The sequence below is a fragment of the Rutidosis leptorrhynchoides genome, chromosome 2 (genome assembly GCF_046630445.1).
Source record: "Rutidosis leptorrhynchoides isolate AG116_Rl617_1_P2 chromosome 2, CSIRO_AGI_Rlap_v1, whole genome shotgun sequence".
Classification (NCBI taxonomy): domain Eukaryota; kingdom Viridiplantae; phylum Streptophyta; class Magnoliopsida; order Asterales; family Asteraceae; genus Rutidosis; species Rutidosis leptorrhynchoides.
Window position 1 is genome coordinate 64,597,002 of NC_092334.1, and position 15,591 is coordinate 64,612,592.

Genomic DNA, 15,591 nt, shown 5'->3' on the forward strand with positions numbered 1-15,591 from the left:
AATCATTCATATGGTGAACACCTGGTAACCGACATTAACAAGATGCATATATAAGAATATCCCCATCATTCCGGGACACCCTTCGGATATGATATAAATTTTGAAGTACTAAAGCATCCGGTACTTTGGATGGGGTTTGTTAGGCCCAATAGATCTATCTTTAGGATTCGCGTCAATTAGGGTGTCTGTTCCCTAATTCTTAGATTACCAGACTTAATAAAAAGGGGCATATTTGATTTCGATAATTCAACCATAGAATGTAGTTTCACGTACTTGTGTCTATTTTGTAAATCATTTATAAAACCTGCATGTATTCTCATCCCAAAAATATTAGATTTTAAAAGTGGGACTATAACTCACTTTCACATATTTTTACTTCGTCGGGAAGTAAGACTTGGCCACTGGTTGATTCACGAACCTATAACAATATATACATATATATCAAAGTATGTTCAAAATATATTTACAACACTTTTAATATATTTTGATGTTTTAAGTTTATTAAGTCAGCTGTCCTCGTTAGTAACCTACAACTAGTTGTCCACAGTTAGATGTACAGAAATAAATCGATAAATATTATCTTGAATCAATCCACGACCCAGTGTATACGTATCTCAGTATTGATCACAACTCAAACTATATATATTTTGGAATCAACCTCAACCCTGTATAGCTAACTCCAACATTCACATATAGAGTGTCTATGGTTGTTCCGAAATATATATAGATGTGTCGACATGATAGGTCGAAACATTATATACGTGTCTATGGTATCTCAAAATTACATAATATACAATACAAGTTGATTAAGTTATGGTTGGAATAGATTTGTTACCAATTTTCACGTAGCTAAAATGAGAAAAATTATCCAATCTTGTTTTACCCATAACTTCTTCATTTTAAATCCGTTTTGAGTGAATAAAATTGCTATGGTTTCATATTGAACTCTATTTTATGAATCTAAACAGAAAAAGTATAGATTTATAGTCGGAAAAATAAGTTACAAGTCATTTTTGTAAAGGTAGTCATTTCAGTCGAAAGAACGACGTCTAGATGACCATTTTAGAAAACATACTTCCACTTTGAGTTTAACCATAATTTTTGGATATAGTTTCATGTTCATAATAAAAATCATTTTCCCAGAATAACAACTTTTAAATCAAAGTTTATCATAGTTTTTAATTAACTAACCCAAAACAGCCCGCGGTGTTACTACGACGGCGTAAATCCGGTTTTACGGTATTTTTCGTGTTTCCAGGTTTTAAATCATTAAGTTAGCATATCATACAGATATAGAACATGTGTTTAGTTTATTTTAAAAGTCAAGTTAGAAGGATTAACTTTTGTTTGCGAACAAGTTTAGAATTAATTAAACTATGTTCTAGTGATTACAAGTTTAAACCTTCGAATAAGATAGCTTTATATGTATGAATCGAATGATGTTATGAACATCATTACAACCTTAAGTTCCTTGGATAAACCTACTGGAAAGTAGAAAAATGGATCTAGCTTCAATGGATCCTTGGATGGCTCGAAGTTCTTGAAGCAGAATCATGACACGAAAACAAGTTCAAGTAAGATCATCACTTGAAATAAGATTGTTATAGTTATAGAAATTGAACCAAAGTTTGAATATGATTATTACCTTGTATTAGAATGATAACCTAATGTAAGAAACAAAGATTTCTTGAGGTTGGATGATCACCTTACAAGATTGGAAGTGAGCTAGCAAACTTGAAAGTATTCTTGATTTTATGAAACTAGAACTTTTGGAATTTATGAAGAACACTTAGAACTTGAAGATAGAACTTGAGAGAGATAAATTAGATGAAGAAAATTGAAGAATGAAAGTGTTTGTAGGTGTTTTTGGTCGTTGGTGTATGGATTAGATATAAAGGATATGTAATTTTGTTTTCATGTAAATAAGTCATGAATGATTACTCATATTTTTGTAATTTTATGAGATATTTCATGCTAGTTGCCAAATGATGGTTCCCACATGTGTTAGGTGACTCACATGGGCTGCTAAGAGCTGATAATTGAAGTGTATATACCAATAGTACATACATCTAAAAGCTGTGTATTGTACGAGTACGAATACGGGTGCATACGAGTAGAATTGTTGATGAAACTGAACGAGGATGTAATTGTAAGCATTTTTGTTAAGTAGAAGTATTTTGATAAGTGTATTGAAGTCTTTCAAAAGTGTATAAATACATATTAAAACACTACATGTATATACATTTTAACTGAGTCGTTAAGTCATCGTTAGTCGTTACATGTAAGTGTTGTTTTGAAACCTTTAGGTTAACGATCTTGTTAAATGTTGTTAACCCAATGTTTATAATATCAAATGAGATTTTAAATTATTATATTATCATGATATTATCATGTATGAATATCTCTTAATATGATATATATACATTAAATGTCTTTACAATGATAATCGTTACATATATGTCTCGTTTAAAAATCATTAAGTTAGTAGTCTTGTTTTTACATATGTAGTTCATTGTTAATATACTTAATGATATGTTTACTTATCATAGTATCATGTTAACTATATATATATCCATATATATGTCATCATATAGTTTTTACAAGTTTTAACGTTCGTGAATCACCGGTCAACTTGGGTGGTCAATTGTCTATATGAAACATATTTCAATTAATCAAGTCTTAACAAGTTTGATTGCTTAACATGTTGGAAACATTTAATCATGTAAATATCAATCTCAATTAATATATATAAACATGGAAAAGTTCGGGTCACTACAGTACCTACCCGTTAAATAAATTTCGTCCCGAAATTTTAAGCTGTTGAAGGTGTTGACGAATCTTCTGGAAATAGATGCGGGTATTTCTTCTTCATCTGATCTTCACACTCCCTGGTGAACTCGGGTCCTCTACGAGCATTCCATCGAACCTTAACAATTGGTATCTTGTTTTGCTTAAGTCTTTTAACCTCACGATCCATTATTTCGACGGGTTCTTCGATGAATTGAAGTTTTTCGTTGATTTGGATTTCATCTAACGGAATAGTGAGATCTTCTTTAGCAAAACATTTCTTCAAATTCAAGACGTGGAAAGTGTTATGTACAGCAGCGAGTTGTTGAGGTAACTCAAGTCGGTAAGCTACTGGTCCGACACGATCAATAATCTTGAATGGTCCAATATACCTTGGATTTAATTTCCCTCGTTTACCAAATCGAACAACGCCTTTCCAAGGTGCAACTTTAAGCATGACCATCTCTCCAATTTCAAATTCTATATCTTTTCTTTTAATGTCAGCGTAGCTCTTTTGTCGACATTGGGCGATTTTCAACCGTTGTTGAATTTGGATGATCTTCTCGGTAGTTTCTTGTATAATCTCCGGACCCGTAATCTATCTATCCCCACTTCACTCCAACAAATCGGAGACCTGCACTTTCTACCATAAAGTGCTTCAAACGGCGCCATCTCAATGCTTGAATGGTAGCTGTTGTTGTAGGAAAATTCTGCTAACGGTAGATGTCGATCCCAACTGTTTCCGAAATCAATAACACATGCTCGTAGCATGTCTTCAAGCGTTTGTATCGTCCTTTCGCTCTGCCCATCAGTTTGTGGATGATAGGCAGTACTCATGTCTAGACGAGTTCCTAATGCTTGCTGTAATGTCTGCCAGAATCTTGAAATAAATCTGCCATCCCTATCAGAGATAATAGAGATTGGTATTCCATGCCTGGAGACGACTTCCTTCAAATACAGTCGTGCTAACTTCTCCATCTTGTCATCTTCTCTTATTGGCAGGAAGTGTGCTGATTTGGTGAGACGATCAACTATTACCCAAATAGTATCAAAACCACTTGCAGTCCTTGGCAATTTAGTGATGAAATCCATGGTAATGTTTTCCCATTTCCATTCTGGGATTTCGGGTTGTTGAAGTAGACCTGATGGTTTCTGATGCTCAGCTTTGACCTTAGAACACGTCAAACATTCTCCTACGTATTTAGCAACATCGGCTTTCATACCCGGCCACCAAAAATGTTTCTTGAGATCCTTGTACATCTTTCCCGTTCCAGGATGTATTGAGTATCTGGTTTTATGAGCTTCTCTAAGTACCATTTCTCTCATATCTCCAAATTTTGGTACCCAAATCCTTTCAGCCCTATACCGGGTTCCGTCTTCCCGAATTTTAAGATGCTTCTCCGATCCTTTGGGTATTTCATCCTTTAAATTTCCCTCTTTTAAAACTCCTTGTTGCGCCTCCTTTATTTGAGTAGTAAGGTTATTATGAATCATTATATTCATAGATTTTACTCGAATGGGTTCTCTGTCCTTCCTGCTCAAGGCATCGGCTACCACATTTGCCTTCCCCGGGTGGTAACGAATCTCAAAGTCGTAATCATTCAATAATTCAATCCACCTACGCTGCCTCATATTCAGTTGTTTCTGATTAAATATGTGTTGAAGACTTTTGTGGTCGGTATATATAATACTTTTGACCCCATATAAGTAGTGCCTCCAAGTCTTTAATGCAAAAACAACCGCGCCTAATTCCAAATCATGCGTCATATAATTTTGTTCGTGAATCTTCAATTGTCTAGACGCATAAGCAATCACCTTCGTTCGTTGCATTAATACACAACCGAGACCTTGCTTTGATGCGTCACAATAAATCACAAAATCATCATTCCCTTCAGGCAATGACAATATAGGTGCCGTAGTTAGCTTTTTCTTCAATAACTGAAATGCTTTCTCTTGTTCATCATTCCATTCAAATTTCTTCCCTTTATGCGTTAATGCAGTCAAGGGTTTTGCTATTCTGGAAAAGTCTTGGATGAACCTTCTGTAGTAACCAGCTAGTCCTAAAAACTGGCGTATGTGTTTCGGAGTTTTCGGGGTTTCCCACTTTTCAACAGTTTCTATCTTTGCCGGATCCACCTTAATACCTTCTTTGTTCACTATGTGACCGAGGAATTGAACTTCTTCCAACCAAAATGCACACTTTGAAAACTTAGCGTACAATTCTTCCTTCCTCAATACTTCTAACACCTTTCTCAAATGTTCACCGTGTTCTCGGTCATTCTTTGAGTAAATAAGTATGTCATCAATGAAAACAATGACAAACTTGTCAAGGTATGGTCCACACACTCGGTTCATAAGGTCCATGAACACAGCTGGTGCATTAGTTAAACCAAACGGCATGACCATAAACTCGTAATGACCGTAACGTGTTCTGAAAGCATTCTTTGGAATATCATCTTCTTTCACCCGCATTTGATGATACCCGGAACGTAAGTCAATCTTTGAATAAACAGACGAGCCTTGTAGTTGATCAAATAAGTCGTCGATTCTCGGTAGTGGGTAGCGGTTCTTGATGGTAAGTTTGTTCAACTCTCGGTAGTCGATACACAACCTGAATGTACCATCTTTCTTCTTGACAAACAAAACAGGAGCTCCCCACGGTGATGTGCTTGGTCGAATGAAACCATGCTCTAAAAGTTCTTGTAATTGGCTTTGCAGTTCTTTCATCTCACTGGGTGCGAGTCTGTAAGGAGCACGAGCTATTGGTGCAGCTCCTGGTACAAGATCTATTTGAAATTCAACGGATCGATGTGGGGGTAATCCCGGTAATTCTTTCGGAAATACATCGGGAAATTCTTTTGCAATGGGAACATCATTGATGCTCTTTTCTTCAGTTTGTACTTTCTCGACGTGTGCTAGAACAGCATAGCAACCTTTTCTTATTAGTTTTTGTGCCTTCAAATTACTAATAAGATGTAGCTTCGTGTTGCCCTTTTCTCCGTACACCATTAAGGGTTTTCCTTTTTCTCGTATAATGCGAATTGCATTTTTGTAACAAACGATCTCTGCTTTCACTTCTTTCAACCAGTCCATACCGATTATCACATCAAAACTCCCTAACTCTACTGGTATCAAATCAATCTTAAATGTTTCGCTAACCAGTTTAATTTCTCGATTCCGACATATATTATCTGCTGAAATTAATTTACCATTTGCTAATTCGAGTAAAAATTTACTATCCAAAGGCGTCAATGGACAACTTAATTTAGCACAAAAATCTCTACTCATATAGCTTCTATCCGCACCCGAATCAAATAAAACGTAAGCAGATTTATTGTCAATAAGAAACGTACCCGTAACAAACTACGGGTCTTCCTGTACCTCTGCCGCATTAATATTGAAAACTCTTCCGCGGTCTTGTCCATTCGTGTTCTCCTGGTTCGAGCAATTTCTAATAATGTGGCCCGGTTTTCCACATTTATAACAAACTACATTGGCATAACTTGCTCCGACACTACTTGCTCCGCCATTACTCGTTCCGACACCATTTGTTCCTTTCGTTCTATTAACCCCTGGTCCGTAGACCTCACACTTCACCGCGCTATGACCATTTCTTTTACACTTGTTGCAAAATTTGGTGCAGAACCCCGAGTGATACTTTTCACACCTTTGGCATAGCTGCTTCTGATTGTTGTTGTTGTTGCGGTTATTATTGTTGTTGGGATGATTGTTGTAGTTGCTGTTGTTGTTGTTGTTGTTGGGCCGTTTGTTGTAGTTGCGATTGATGTTGCGATTGTTGGGATAATTGTTGCGATTATTGTTGTAATTGCTGTTGTTGTTGTATTGGTGATTCTTATCACCGTTTTCCTCCCACTTTCTTTTGACTTGCTTCACATTGGCCTCTTCAGCAGTCTGTTCTTTAATTCTTTCTTCAATCTGGTTCACTAGTTTGTGAGCCATTCTACATGCCTGTTGTATGGAGGCGGGTTCGTGTGAACTTATATCTTCTTGGATTCTTTCCGGTAATCCTTTCACAAACGCGTCGATCTTCTCTTCCTCATCTTCGAATGCTCCCGGACACAATAGGCACAATTCTGTGAATCGTCTTTCGTACGTGGTAATATCAAATCCTTGGGTTCGTAACCCTCTAAGTTCTGTCTTGAGCTTATTGACCTCGGTTCTGGGACGGTACTTCTCGTTCATCAAGTGCTTGAATGCTGACCACGGTAGTGCGTACGCATCGTCTTGTCCTACTTGCTCTAGATAGGTATTCCACCATGTTAACGCAGAACCTGTGAAGGTATGCGTAGCGTACTTCACTTTGTCCTCTTCAGTACACTTACTTATGGCAAACACCGATTCAACCTTCTCGGTCCACCGTTTCAATCCGATCGGTCCTTCGATTCCATCAAATTCCAAAGGTTTGCAGGCAGTGAATTCTTTGTAGGTGCATCCTACACGATTTCCTTTACTGCTAGATCCAAGGTTATTGTTGGTATGTAGCGCAGCCTGTACTGCGACTATGTTTGAAGCTAGAAAAGTACGGAATTCCTCTTCATTCATATTCACGGTGTGTCGAGTAGTCGGTGCCATTTCCTTCAAAATAGTCAAATGGAACAAGTTAATCATACAGAATATTAAGAGTAGTTAATAGTATTTCGTAGCATAATATGAACTCATTTATAAAAGCTTTTTCTTCATATTAGCGTTTTATAAGTTTAAATTCGGGTAGTACCAACCCGTTAAGTTCATACTTAGTAGCTAATATACAATTCAACTACTACAATTCTATATGAAAAACTGATTATAATAATATTTCGCGTTCAAACTTTTATACAATATTTTACAAACTTACAATACCGCTTATTTTACATAAAGCATTAAATATAGCACACAATAACTTTGATACAAGATAGTTGTGAAGATAATTCTAGCTAGTACACAAGTCGTTCAGCAAAGGCAATAAAGACACGTAATTCATACGTCCAGAAATAAGTCATGCATTCTGGTTTTACTAGGATTACTTCCCATCCTTGGTCTTGTGAAACATAACCGTTATGGCCGTTGATAAGACAGCGTGTTGTAACTTTGTCAAAGGGACGAGGGTTACGTAATGTCCAACAGTCCCGTAACAATCTAAAAACCTCATTTCTTACCCCAATTACCGACTCCGTCACTTGTGGGAACGTTTTGTTTAATAGTTGTAGCCCGATGTTCTTGTTCTCACTTTGGTGAGAAGCGAACATTACTAATCCGTAAGCATAACATGCTTCTTTATGTTGCATGTTAGCCGCTTTTTCTAAATCACGAAGTCCAATATTCGGATATATTGAGTCAAAATAATTTCTTAACCCATTGCGTAAAATAGCATTTGGGTTCCCCGCAATATATGCGTCAAAGTAAACACATCGTAACTTATGGATTTCCCAATGTGATATCCCCCATCTTTCGAACGAAAGCCTTTTATAAACCAAGGCATTCTTGGAACGTTCTTCGAATGTCTTACAAACTGATCTCGCCTTAAATAGTTGTGCCGAAGAATTCTGACCGACTCTAGACAAGATTTCATCAATCATGTCTCCGGGTAGGTCTCTTAAAATATTGGGTTGTCTATCCATTTTGTGTTTTTATACTGTAAAATAGACAAGAGTTAGATTCATAAAAAAAATTACTTATTAATACAAGCAATTTTTACATATATCATAAAGCATAAGCACACTATATTACATATATTACACCACACGAATACAACTATCTTATTCCGACTCGCTTGTTTCTTCTTCTTCGGTTTTGGTTCGTTTTTCCAAGTTTCTAGGGATATATGATTTTCCCCTAATACTAGCTGTTATTTTCCACAACGGTTTAGAAAAACCTGGTGGTTTAGAGGTTCCTGGGTCATTGTTACAACTTAAGGACTTCGGGGGTTGACGATACATATAAAGTTCATCGGGGTTGGAATTAGATTTCTCTATTTTTATGCCCTTTCCCTTATTATTTTCTTTTGCCTTTTTAAATTCAGTTGGGGTAATTTCTATAACATCATCGGAATTCTCGTCAGAATCCGATTCATCGGAGAATTGGTAATCCTCCCAATATTTTGCTTCCTTAGCGGAAACACCATTGACCATAATTAACCTTGGTCGGTTGGTTGAGGATTTTCTTTTACTTAACCATTTTATTATTTCCCCCACCGGTTCTATTTCTTCATCCGGTTCCGATTCTTCTTCCGGTTCCGATTCTTCTTCTGGTTCCGACTCTTCTTCCGGTTCCTCTTCGGGAACTTGTGAATCAGTCCACGAATCATTCCAATTTACATTTGACTCTTCATTATTATTAGGTGAGTCAATGGGACTTGTTCTAGAGGTAGACATCTATCACATAATATCAAACGCGTTAAGAGATTAATATATCACATAATATTCACATGTTAAAAATATATAGTTTCCAACAAAATTTGTTAAGCAATCATTTTTCAAGTAAACACGGTCGAAGTCCAGACTCACTAATGCATCCTAACAAACTCGATAAGACACACTAATGCAAAATTCTGGTTCTCTAAGACCAACGCTCAGATACCAACTGAAATGTCCCGTTCTTATTGATTAAAAACGTTCCATATTAATTGATTTCGTTGCGAGGTTTTGACCTCTATATGAGACGTTTTTCAAAGACTGCATTCATTTTAAAACAAACCATAACCTTTATTTCATCAATAAAGGTTTAAAAAGCTTTACGTAGATTATCAAATAATGATAATCTAAAATATCTTGTTTACACACGACCATTACATAATGGTTTACAATACAAATATGTTACAACAAAATAAGTTTCTTGAATGCATTTTTTACACAATATCATACAAGCATGGACTCCAAATCTCGTCCTTATTTAAGTATGCGACAGCGGAAGCTCTTAATAATCACCTGAGAATAAACATGCTTAAAACGTCAACAAAAATGTTGGTGAGTTATAGGTTTAACCTATATATATCAAATCATAATAGTAGACCACAAGATTTCATATTTCAATACACATCCCATACATAGAGATAAAAATCATTCATATGGTGAACACCTGGTAACCGACATTAACAAGATGCATATATAAGAATATCCCCATCATTCCGGGACACCCTTCGGATATGATATAAATTTCGAAGTACTAAAGCATCCGGTACTTTGGATAGGGTTTGTTAGGCCCAATAGATCTATCTTTAGGATTCGCGTCAATTAGGGTGTCTGTTCCCTAATTCTTAGATTACCAGACTTAATAAAAAGGGGCATATTTGATTTCGATAATTCAACCATAGAATGTAGTTTCACGTACTTGTGTCTATTTTGTAAATCATTTATAAAACCTGCATGTATTCTCATCCCAAAAATATTAGATTTTAAAAGTGGGACTATAACTCACTTTCACAGATTTTTACTTCGTCGGGAAGTAAGACTTGGCCACTGGTTGATTCATGAACCTATAACAATATATACATATATATCAAAGTATGTTCAAAATATATTTACAACACTTTTAATATATTTTGATGTTTTAAGTTTATTAAGTCAGCTGTCCTCGTTAGTAACCTACAACTAGTTGTCCACAGTTAGATGTACAGAAATAAATCGATAAATATTATCTTGAATCAATCCACGACCCAGTGTATACGTATCTCAGTATTGATCACAACTCAAACTATATATATTTTGGAATCAACCTCAACCCTGTATAGCTAACTCCAACATTCACATATAGAGTGTCTATGGTTGTTCCGAAATATATATAGATGTGTCGACATGATAGGTCGAAACATTATATACGTGTCTATGGTATCTCAAGATTACATAATATACAATACAAGTTGATTAAGTTATGGTTGGAATAGATTTGTTACCAATTTTCACGTAGCTAAAATGAGAAAAAGTATCCAATCTTGTTTTACCCATAACTTCTTCATTTTAAATCCGTTTTGAGTGAATCAAATTGCTATGGTTTCATATTGAACTCTATTTTATGAATCTAAATAGAAAAAGTATAGATTTATAGTCGGAAAAATAAGTTACAAGTCATTTTTGTAAAGGTAGTCATTTCAGTCGAAAGAACGACGTCTAGATGACCATTTTAGAAAACATACTTCCACTTTGAGTTTAACCATAATTTTTGGATATAGTTTCATGTTCATAATAAAAATCATTTTCCCAGAATAACAACTTTTAAATCAAAGTTTATCATAGTTTTTAATTAACTAACCCAAAACAGCCCGCGGTGTTACTACGACGGCGTAAATTCGGTTTTATGGTGTTTTTCGTGTTTTCAGGTTTTAAATCATTAAGTTAGCATATCATACAGATATAGAACATGTGTTTAGTTTATTTTAAAAGTCAAGTTAGAAGGATTAACTTTTGTTTGCGAACAAGTTTAGAATTAATTAAACTATGTTCTAGTGATTACAAGTTTAAACCTTCGAATAAGATAGCTTTATATGTATGAATCGAATGATGTTATGAACATCATTACTACCTTAAGTTCCTTGGATAAACCTACTGGAAAATAGAAAAATGGATCTAGCTTCAATGGATCCTTGGATGGCTCGAAGTTCTTGAAGCAGAATCATGACACGAAAACAAGTTCAAGTAAGATCATCACTTGAAATAAGATTGTTATAGTTATAGAAATTGAACCAAAGTTTGAATATGATTATTACCTTGTATTAGAATGATAACCTACTGTAAGAAACAAAGATTTCTTGAGATTGGATGATCACCTTACAAGATTGGAAGTGAGCTAGCAAACTTGAAAGTATTCTTGATTTTATGAAACTAGAACTTTTGAAATTTATGAAGAACACTTAGAACTTGAAGATAGAACTTGAGAGAGATCAATTAGATGAAGAAAATTGAAGAATGAAAGTGTTTGTAGGTGTTTTTGGTCGTTGGTGTATGGATTAGATATAAAGGATATGTAATTTTGTTTTCATGTAAATAAGTCATGAATCATTACTCATATTTTTGTAATTTTATGAGATATTTCATGCTAGTTGCCAAATGATGGCTCCCACATGTGTTAGGTGACTCACATGGGCTGCTAAGAGCTGATAATTAGAGTGTATATACCAATAGTACATACATCTAAAAGCTGTGTATTGTACGAGTACGAATACGGGTGCATACGAGTAGAATTGTTGATGAAACTGAACGAGGATGTAATTGTAAGCATTTTTGTTAAGTAGAAGTATTTTGATAAGTGTATTGAAGTCTTTCAAAAGTGTATAAATACATATTAAAACACTACATGTATATACATTTTAACTGAGTCGTTAAGTCATCGTTAGTCGTTACATGTAAGTGTTGTTTTGAAACCTTTAGGTTAACGATCTTGTTAAATGTTGTTAACCCAATGTTTATAATATCAAATGAGATTTTAAATTATTATATTATCATGATATTATCATGTATGAATATCTCTTAATATGATATATATACATTAAATGTCTTTACAATGATAATCGTTACATATATGTCTCGTTTAAAAATCATTAAGTTAGTAGTCTTGTTTTTACATATGTAGTTCATTGTTAATATACTTAATGATATGTTTACTTATCATAGTATCATGTTAACTATATATATATCCATATATATGTCATCATATAGTTTTTACAAGTTTTAACGTTCGTGAATCACCGGTCAACTTGGGTGGTCAATTGTCTATATGAAACATATTTCAATTAATCAAGTCTTAACAAGTTTGATTGCTTAACATGTTGGAAACATTTAATCATGTAAATATCAATCTCAATTAATATATATAAACATGGAAAAGTTCGGGTCACTACACTACGAGCAAGACTTCCTTAAGGCTTTCTCCCTTTCGAAGCAGTTTAGATGCCGAAAATGACATTTTATTATTTTTAAAGTTGAATTTTGCACTTTTAGATCTTACTATAAGTAATACCTTCAAATGTGAATTGTTGTCCATGTTTAAATACTACTATGATACTTGTTTTTATTTAATATTGTATTTAGGTACAACGAGAATCATGTTGGGGCTACTATCTCACAACTAGCCACAAAACCTTGCTGCTTTTATAACGCATTGGTTTATTGTTCGAGTATTTTTAGCCGCTGTTTTATTTCTCTAGATTCATAACCTTATTTTTTTTTTGTTTCTAAATCTCATATTGAATTCGAATATATGGAGTGTAGTTTCGTTTTGATCATAATTAATGGCCGCAAAACACATATTTGAAGTCTCTACATTCCCCACAAAATCGTGCGAAATTTTGTGGAAAATTTTAAAAAAAATTCAACTGCAGATTAGGCCCATATTCTCAAGATAACTAGAAAATGGCGCTACGAGCAAGACTTTCTTAAGGCTTTCCCCCACTTGAAGCAGTTTAGATGACGAAAATGACATTATACTATTTTTAAAGGTAAATTTTGCACTTTTAGATCTTACGATAAGTAATACCTACACATGTGAATTGTTGTGCCTGTTTAAATACCACTATGATACTTGTTTTGATTTAATATTGTATTTAGGTACATCAAAAATCGTTTTGGGGCTACTATCTCACCACTAGCTACAAAACATTGCTGCTTTTATAACGTGTTGGTTTTATTGTTCGAGTATTTTTAGCCGCTTTTATATTTCTCTAGAGTTATAACTTTATATTTTTTGTTTCTAAATTTCTTATTGAATACGAATATATGAGAGTGTAGTTTCGTTTTGATGATTATTGATGGCCGCAAACACATATTTGAAGTCACTACATTCCCCACAAAATCGGAGAAAATTTTGTGGAGAATTTTCCAAAAAGTTTTCAATTACAGATTAGGCCCATATTCTCTAGATAACTAGAAAACGGCACTACGAGCTAGACTTCCTTAAGGCTTTCCCCCGTTCAAAATAGTTTAGATGTCGAAAATGACATTTTACTATTTTTGAAGGTTAATTTTGCACTTTTAGATCTTACGATAAGTAATACCTTCACATGTGAATTGTTGTGCTTGTTTAAATACCACTATGATACTTGTTTTTATTTAATATTGTATTTAGGTACACCGTGAATCATTTTGGGGCTACTATCTCGCCACTAGGTATAAAACGTTGCTGCTTTTATAACGTCTTGATTTTATCGTTCGAGTATTTTTAGCCGCTTTTTTAGTTCTCTAGATTTATAACCTTAATTATGTTTTTGTTTCTAAATTTCATAATGAATGCGAATATATGATAGTGTAGTTTCGTTTTAATGATAATTAATGACCGTAAAACACATATTTGAAGTCATTACATTCTCCACAATATTGGGCAAAATTTTGTGGAGAATTGTCCAAAAAATTCTCAATTGCAGATTAGGCCCATATTCTCAAGATAACTAGAAAACGGTGCTACGAGCAAGACTTCCTTAAGGCTTTCCCCCATTCGAAGCAGTTTAGATGATGAAAATGACATTTTACTATTTTTAAAAGTGAATTTAGCAATTTTATATCTTACGATAAGTAATACCTTAACATGTAAATTGTTGTGCCTCTTTAAATACCACTATGATACTTGTTTTTATTTAATATTGTATATAGGTACATCGAGAATCATTTTGGGGCTACAATCTCATCACTAGCTAAAAAACGTTGATGCTTTTACAATGTCTTGCCGTCTTGGTTTTATTCTTCGAGTATTTTTAGCCGCTTTTTTATTTCTCTAAATTCATAACCTTATTTTTATTTTTATTTCTCAATTTCTTATTGAATGCGAATATATGAGAGTGTAGTTTCGTTTTGATGATAATTAATGGTCGCAAAACACATATTTGAAGTCACTACATTCCCTACAAAATCGGGCAAAATTTTGTGGAGAATTTTTAGAAAAATTTTCAATTGCAGATTTGGCCTATATTCTCAAGATAACTAGAAAATGGCGCTACGAGCAAGACATCCTCAAGGCTTTCCCCTGTTCGAAGCGGTTTAGATACCGAAAATGATATTTTACTATTTTTAAAAGTGAATTTTGCACTTTTAGATCTTACGATAAGTAATACCTTCACATGTGAATTTTTGTGCATGTTTAAATACCACTATGATACTTGTATTTATTTAATATTGTATTTAAGTACATTGAGAATCATTTTGGGGCTACTATCTCACCACTAGCTACAAAACGTTGATGCTTTTATAACGTGTTGGTTTTATTGTTCGAGTATTTTTAGTCGAATGACGAATAATGTATCATCAATTTTCCCCATCTCATATCCATGATTAATAAGGAAGGTTCTAAGTCTCTCATACCAAGCTGTAGGAGCTTTTTTGAGTCCATATAGGGCTTTATTAAGTTTAAACACATGATATGGTTTTTCAAAATCTTCAGAGCCCGGGGGTTGTGACACAAATACTTCTTTATTTATGCCACCATTTAGAAAAGCACTTTTGACATCAATTTGATATAGTTTTAAGTTTTTAGCACATGCATATGCTAGAAGTATTCTAATGGACTCTAGTCTAGCTACGGGAGCAAAGGTCTCATCGTAATTGATTACTTCTTGTTGGCTATAACCTTGTGCAACTAACCTGGCTTTGTTTCTAACAACCTTTCCATCTTCATCTAGTTTGTTCCTATATACCCATTTAGTTCATGTGATATTTTGCTCACTTGGTAAGGGAACCAAATCCCATACGTCACTCCTTTAGAATTGATTTAATTCATCTTGCATGGCTTCTACCCAACTTTCATCTAATAAAGCTTCCTTGATGTTTTTAGGTTCTATTGGGAGATGAATGCATAGTTTACAACTAGATTGAAGATTTGTGATCTTGT